General features: G+C 44.8%; 1 pseudogene; it reads right to left on the bottom strand.

Moving 5' to 3' along the window:
- LOC130191287 (zinc phosphodiesterase ELAC protein 1-like) overlaps nucleotides 1–2,637 on the bottom strand; it is a 5,241-nt pseudogene extending 2,604 nt beyond the window's left edge.
- Between the last annotated feature and the right edge of the window lie 5,604 nt (nucleotides 2,638–8,241).

The raw sequence follows: 8,241 nt of genomic DNA, 5'->3' as shown, positions 1-8,241 counted from the left end.
GTTTAGTTCGCCGGAAAAGCCGTATTTTGTTTTCCATTTTATTTTTCATTTTTTTTATTATTTTTTTTCCAGATATTTCACACTATCTGAGTCCTGTTTGAACATAAACAATGTGTCGCCTGAAAATTCGCCTTCAGGCTTTCCGTGAGAATTACCCATTGTTTATGGTGTGATCGTATAGTATTAGTACATTTCCTTGTTTCTTTACCCAAACCTGTCAATCTGTGGTTGTCTAATTGAACAGGTCGTGCGACGCTGATTCAATAGAGTCACAGCATTCATTCACAAACAAATATAAACAAACAAAGCTAAACAAACACATAGTTCTCCCACAAATATGTATTAGTTCACCACACTTATTTTTACGACGCGTAATCAACCTTTATTTTTCGCAAAAGGGCAAAAGCTTATTTTACGACGCGTAATCAACCTTTATTTTTCGCAAAAAGGGCAAAACCATACGTACTTTGTCTGGGTCAGTCTCCCTCTGTCTTCCGATCCGCCGGATCCCGTCAATCCACGACTGGATCTCCTCTCTGTAGAAATTATTATCCACTGCTGAGCGGTCTCTTAATCCGATGATCAGTCGGGGCCTTGCACAGGTGTCAGTGGCTCCGCAGGAAAAAGAAAAATCCAGCCGATGGGTATGTTGGGATCCGGGTCACGGCACCAAGTTATGATAGGTTTTTTTCCTCTCTATCACGGTCAAGGAGGCGAGAAATGAATCACAGACAACGTAGTATCTTTGACCAAAGCTTTGGCCAAAGGGGAAGCTCAGTCGCCTATGCTCTGAACACGACGACCTCCAAGACATTCCGCCGAGCACCCCTTTGGTCCAACCTTTTATTGAAAGTGTCGTGTATTTTCATATTACTCTTAAAAGATACAGCTAGTTTATAGATCTGAGGCCTACAAGGCCTCAAGCATATTTGGAGGGAAAAGCTCTTTTGTCATCAAGCTGGCGCGACAGTTCACAGCAGGGAACGGCGCCATAGATCCATATTTGGTGGCCAACGTGCCGGAGAGGAAGGGGGGCTATGGGGATTCTTTGGGGAGCCTATAGAATCGAACATGAGACCTCCCTCTGTCTCTTGTCTATATAAACTGTAAACACACATATCTCCGCTGAATTCTTTATACACGGACCGTGGATTCCCAGCCGCTCGAACGGCGCCTGTTTTACTTTGTACCTAAAGAATAAACTTTGTATTCTTGGAGTGCTGGGTCTCTCGAAACTTCTTTTCCAACAAGTCCTCATTCAAACTGCTACCGACGGAAACCCCAAGAAGAAAGATACGACAAGTGGCGTCTACGAACAGTCACGTGTGAGAATACTCGGGGACGACAAACACGGTGAGCATCTGCTGACGTCATTGAGATGCTGGTTCATTAAAGTGCAGTCTGTGTGTGAGCCGTGGTTCAAGAATAATTTCACCGTGTCGAACGATATTTTTATTTTTCCTGCATATTTGAGTGCGGGGAGGAAGTGTGGCGTTTGAATTGAGAGGGAAAAGTTTTTTCGGAATAAAGTAATAGTGGTAAAATAGCGAATGTTATTGAGGTGTATTAATTAGTAAGTGCAGTTATCCGAAAATAAGGCCTTTGATTTGTTTTAACGTTAAGACGCGGGAAAGTTGATCGCTAAAATAACATTGCGCGTAGTCAGGGAAACAGAGATAAGTAGTGCGACGTGTAGGCACATTGCCTGATCACGTTTGGAACAAAGGGAATAAGAAGAGAGAAGGTTAAAGGACCTAAAAGGAAAATGATCATAGAGCTGCTTAAATCGGATAGAACATAGTCTAAAGAAATTAGTACTGGCTTAACGAGATTGAGAAATAAAGTACGATTGTATGCTCCCACTCTGCGGTTATTGACGAATAAATGCACGAAGCAGCCTCTCATCGGAAATAAAGTCTCGGACGGTAGCAGAAATTAAACCTTAAGAGAGGAACAAGCGGCAAGAGCATGCTAAACGTGTGAATGGTAGACATAACTAATCTTTTGGCAAAAGCACAAAGGAAATAAAAAGGTGGGGACAATTACTTGCCGGAGGATCTGCACCCAGTGTGTGTGTGTGTGTGTGCGCAGCCTGCTGGCGTGTGTGCGTTGGTTGCTGTGGGGCGTGAGTTTTCAATAAACTCTAAATCACGCCGTGCATTTTTATTCTATAAGAGAACGTAAAGACAAACGTGAGTTCCCTGAAGAGGAGACTAACTAGTTAATAAGATCGTCGAAATAAAAAAGACAAAAAAGAGTAGAGGACTGACTCGTGCTCTCGCGAGAGTCCCACGGGGAACGAACACGTGGTGGTCGACTAGTCATCGCCATCTAGTGGGCAAACATACTCATCTCACTCCTTACATCTAGTGCACGGGTGGGGGGAACGGGGTGAACGTGTTGGGTTACACAGATGGAAGCCATGCATTCCGGGGAGAACACAGTCTGTTAAACATAAGGTTACATGCTGATAGAACCTAACCATTTCATATTTCTTTTCTTTTACTCATTTGATGACGAATGAGATTTGGGCTAAAAGAGGACAAAGAACCAGTTAACACCAAGGGCCAGGCCGGGGGCGTGGCCACTGACGTTTGGCACCACCTGCTGGACAGTCTGCAACAAAGGCCGGTACATGTTTCACTCCACAAGCTTTTTCATTTGTGTTGATATATTCGAGTCAAAGTCAGATATTCATGATACACATTGTAAAGCTGCATACATTGGTGAAACTGTAGAACATTGATCTAGGTAAACACATGAAGGCTTGGCGGCTGACTGATCAAGTACAATTTTAATTAAATTGGGGTACATAATAGTTGGTCGAAACTCGGCTGACAAATACGGTTTCATTTTATTTACTTAATTTTTAATTTGTTCATTTGAATCTTTAATTTTATTTTTAATTTGTAATTTTAATTTTTAATTTTTAATTCTAATTATTTTTATTTTTTATTATTATTTAATTTTCATAATTTTTTTTTTTTTTTTTTACTTTTCATTTTTATTTTTCTTTATTTTGCTTTGCTTATGTTTTTATGCAGTGTTTGTTTTGATATGTGCTGAATGGTGATTCAACACGGACATTGCTAGAAGAGTTCAAGACCACATTTGATGACAGTGGGCAAACCTCTGCTTGACATTTGGTGTCAGGAACGAGGGTATGCACTTGCTGTGTTGATTAGCACATACATTACTCAAGGTTGGGCCTGTGAGCCTTTGGTATTTTGGCAGAGACAAATCAATCTCATTAATAAAAGGGGGGAGTCTGGATTTGATTAATTCGTTAATTGGTTGATGGATTAATTCTTGTTGATTTGAGTAATTCGTTGATTGGTTAATTGATTTGTTTTTGTTAATTGATTTCTGTTAATTGGTTAATTGAAGTACTTTGAGCTTGCAATAAACAATACAATAATAACAGTGCGTAAGGAAGCCGTCATAATGGGGAAAAATGTCACCAAAGAGCCAAAGGTATCTACTCCAGTTGATGTAGTACAGAAAAACAATCCTTTGGTCAGCGGCATCGCAAACATCGCAAAGATATCCAAGAAATGGTCAAAACGATGGCCCCAGGTTGACCAACCGTGGCCCAAGGAGGGGACACTCAACCCAGACGTGATTAACGTGATGAAGGTACTTGTGTCCACATACAAGGCAGGCCAAAAGAAAGGCACAAAGGGAGGAAGACGCAAAGAGAAGAGACTGGTGGAGCTTGGCATCCTTCAGTTATTTGAAGAAGAAGGACAGAAGCTCAGGAATGCTACCATCAAGAAAAGAGATAAATCGCGGAAGAAATAGAGCAAAATACGAAACAAACTGAGAAACTGCTGACCGACACCGATCCAACTTTCTCACATATGAATCCAGTAAAAGACGGCCGCGCCATGAAGAAGAGAAGAAGCCCAAGAGGGTTTATCCGCAGCTCCCAGTGATGAGTCAGAAGGATCTTATCTGGTCAGAGACAGTGAGGACCAAATAACCGAGAGAGGACGAGCGGAGACAACCATAACAACGATCCAAATTCCGGAAGGAAGAAGACAACTGACTGGGAGACTGAGGTCGATTGGGGGAATTGAGAGATGAAGAAATCGACGAGAGTGATGAAGAAGAGGACGTGGGGGGATACGATCCTAAAGTCAAGCGGACGCTGGCTAGAGCGGAAAGAAGAGGAGATAGAACCACTCAAGACAATGAAGAGGAGGACAGCGATGAAGAGGATACACAGAGGACTGTGAGAGAGGTTGAAGTAAGCATCGACCGGCTTCTCCGTGACTTGAAGAAAACTGAAAGACAGAAAGAACAAAGGAAGCTGATAAAGCAGTTGGAAGAGTTGCAGATACAGAAGGAAGATTTACAAAGAGAAGACTCAAGGCAATCAGGCATGAAGAACAGATTGCGCCCTAGGAAACAGTCCACGCCCAAGACAATGTGCCCAGTGATCGTCCGAGGCCAGAATCTGGAGTATAAGCCATTGCTGAACACCGATATGTCAAATATACTGGAAAAACTGCCCATTATTCAAGACGGAGCACATCCTTGGATTGCAAAACTGGAAGAAATCATGATTGGCTCACAGCCAGCAATGGGAGACATCAAAAGACTCCTGGCTAATCTCCTTGGGGTCCACGGCATGGGAGAAATCCTAGAAAAAGCTGGACTGGCGCGGTACGTGGGAACGGCTGTAAATGACTCAGAGCTGTTCGCGGCAAGCAGAGGTCGCTTGTGTAGGGCACTAAAGGAGACATTTCCGACAAATGTGCATCCCGACAACATCTTGATTGAACCACTGGGAGAGGCTGAGAACCCAAGAGCGTATGTGTCAAGAACTCATCAAACGTGGAGGAATGTCACAGGGAATGATCCGGATTTGAGTCGCATGGACCAGTCAGTGTTGAGAGGCAAGATCCTGCTGGGTTTGCCGCTGCCAGTACGAAGCAAATTGGCAGAAGTGGTTGGGCTTGGGAGCATGGAAAGAAGAGTGTACACTGATCATATTGCACACCAGGTGGAGCTGTACAGGAAGAAAGACCAGGACATCAAGGGTCAGGAACAAGAAACCCTCAGGAAATTGAACAATATACAACTCGTAGAAACAAAGAGGACAGAGAGGAAGCAAGCGTTGGTTATGCAGAGTCAGGCACCACCAACTCAACCTGTGTTGACATCAGAGCCATACCAGGCCCAGTTCCAGCAGCTACAGCAATCTCCAGTAGCTCCGCACTTTCTACCCACGGGCAGATTACAACCAAGAACAACCCTGGAATGGCAGAAATCAAAGAAATCGCGGAAGAGGAGGACGGTATAATCCCAATTCCCAACAGCGTTCAGACGAATGCTATACGTGTGGAGCCCTTGGCCATTTCGCCCGGGAGTGTAACCAAGGAGATTTCAGAGGAAATAATAGAGGAAATCCCAGAGGAGGATACAGGGGCCAATCCGGAGCGAACCACGGACCAGTAAACCCTGACAGAGGCCCGGAACCAGGGCTATAGAGGTGCCCGGAAGACTCGAAGGGGAGGTGCCAGCTGGTAGTATCAGGCCCGGAGAAAGATCCAACGATAAAGGTGAAAATAAATAATCGACCATTGGAAGTGATGGTAGACAGCGGAGCGGCTTTCACCTGTATTCGGCCTAAAGATGCTACACATCTCCCCATGTCTGGCCAATGGATCCGGACAATCGGGTTTGAGGGAGTAAAACAGCTGATCCCTCTTACAGAGCCAGTTGATCTCAGCTACCAGGAAGTAAAGATCAAACTACCCATATTGGTCTCTGAACAGACACCTATAGCGCTGTTGGGAAGAGATGCGTTATGTAGGTTGAAGTGTACAATAAAGTGTACTCCAGACGGCTGTCTGGTTGAAATACCAAACGATATCTTTCATCAATCAGTGATGAAAACAGAGACGGAAGCACCTACAGTATTCTGGATCGGAAACCTCCAGGAAGACCTTGTGGCACCTGCCAAGTTGTGGGAGAAATTTATCATCGCCAACATGCCCAATGCGAAACTTCCAGAGAATCCACTTCACTGCACGCTCAAGTACTTCGACAAAAACGCCCAACCCAACCCAGAAGAATGGCTAAGCCACCAACCAAAGCAAGTCCAACTCAATTCAGGCTGCATAATTGTGGGACCACAAGGAGCAGCAATGAAGATACACCGGACGACTACGTGAACAGAGAGTTTGATATCACAAGGAGTGTGCCGCATGTGACCTTGTTGGTAAATGAGGAACACACGCGAAGCAGATAGGAGAAATGATGGCAGAAGCTGAAGAAGCTGTGTTCACACCCTAAAAGAAAATCAGGCCATTTGGAGGAGCGAGGATCAGCGATTCATCAAGATTATGATCTCGGCTCAAGGCGAGGACAGCCACAAACTGCGAGGATGACACACAATCAATTTGCAGTGTCAAACTGGACTCGGATGCATTAAGAGAAGAGATGTTACAACAAGTTCCAGAAGATTTATGGGCGCGACATAGTACTGATATTGGACTGGTAAAGTCAGCCCAACCAGTAAGAACTGAACTCAGACCAGGAGCCAGTCCACCTTGGAAAAACCAGTACCCACTGAAGGAAGAGGCAATCCGAGGAATCGCACCACAGATTGAAGGACTTCTGAAGGCAGGTGTCTTGAGGATAACACAGAACCCCCAGAGCAACACGCCTTTGTTGCCAGTGAAGAAGCCAGACAATTCTTATCGTCTGACACATGATTTGAGAGCAGTGAACGAAGCGGTAACTGACTTTCGAGCAGAGGTGCCAGATCCACACACCTTGCTAGACCAAATCCCTGCAAACGCGTCACACTTCACAGTGGTAGATTTATGTGGTGCATTTTTCAGCGTACCACTAAGCAAAGAGAGTCAAGGCCTATTTGGTTTCACATACAATGGACAATCATACGAGTATGAGAGACTGCCACAAGGTTTCAAACACAGTCCTCACATCTTCAACAAAATATTGAAAGACGATTTGGTCGGGATAGATCAGGTGATACAAAGTACTGTGATTCAGTACGTGGATGACATTATCATTTGTTCAACTGATGAGGACACATGCCATAAAGACTCAATTAAACTGCTTCAAATACTGGCAGAGAAAGGACACAAGGCCTCTCTGAAAAAGCTACAATATTGCCAGGAGAAGGTGGCATATTTGGGCCAACAAATCACGATGGGACACCGAAGCATCTCTGAAATTCATCTGGAAGCCATTCGAACGGCTCCAAAACCCAGAACAGTCCGAGAGATGATGACATTCCTTGGCATTGCAGGGTATTCCTCAGCGTGGGTTGAGGAGTATGCCAGCTTAACGGGACCGTTGAGAGCTATGATCAAGGACACTGGAAATGCTAAACTCCACTGCAACCTTTCTTGGACGCACGATGGCCTTTGGGCATTTGAAATGACAAAAAAGAGATTGCAGGAGGCTCCGGCCTTGGCTCTTCCCGACTACTCCAAGAATTTCGTGCTATATGTATCTACATCCATTGGGGGTAAACATACATGTGCAGTCCTTTGTCAGCCAACAGGGACGGGAACAGGGCCTCAACCTATTTCCTACTACTCCACTGCTTTTTCAGAAGTAGAGTTAGGACTACCACTATGCTACAGGGCAATGGTGGGGGTTTCTCTAATGTACAGTAAAGCATCATCAGTGACCATGGGGTACCCGGTGACAATTCTTACACATCATAGTCTCAGAAATCTTTTGAACTATGGAAAGAACAATTTGACTATGTCTAGGCTCAGAGACTATCATAGGCTTTTAGAGCAGGAGGATGTCACTCTCGTAAGGTGTGTCACGACAAATCCAGCGGAAAATTTGCCAACTCCAGAGGACGGGGAGCCACACGATTGTGTTCATGAAGCAGAGAAATACTCCAGACTGAGGTCGGATTTGAAAGCCCTCCCGTTGAGTGAGGTGGACCTGGAGTATTGGACGGACGGCTCCTGTTATCGTATTGGCGACAAGTTGAGTGCTGGATACGCCGTGGTAGTAGCCCAAGGAACCGGATTCACTGTTGAAAAAGCTGAAGTGATACCACAGCCGGCATCGGCGCAGCTTGCAGAGCTCAGGGGCCTGACTGAAGCGTGTTTGATGGCCGAAGGAAAGCGAGTGACAATATACACCGATTCTGCGTATGCGCATAATGTGTGTCATCTGTTTGGATCCGTATGGAAGAACCGAGGATTCAAGAAAACGGATGGGTCTCCAATACAACATCAC

Source organism: Pseudoliparis swirei, unplaced genomic scaffold (genome assembly GCF_029220125.1).
Source record: "Pseudoliparis swirei isolate HS2019 ecotype Mariana Trench unplaced genomic scaffold, NWPU_hadal_v1 hadal_32, whole genome shotgun sequence".
Lineage (NCBI taxonomy): Eukaryota > Metazoa > Chordata > Actinopteri > Perciformes > Liparidae > Pseudoliparis > Pseudoliparis swirei.
The sequence above is the reverse complement of the archived record's forward strand: the minus strand, read 5'-3'. Positions and strand labels throughout refer to the sequence as shown.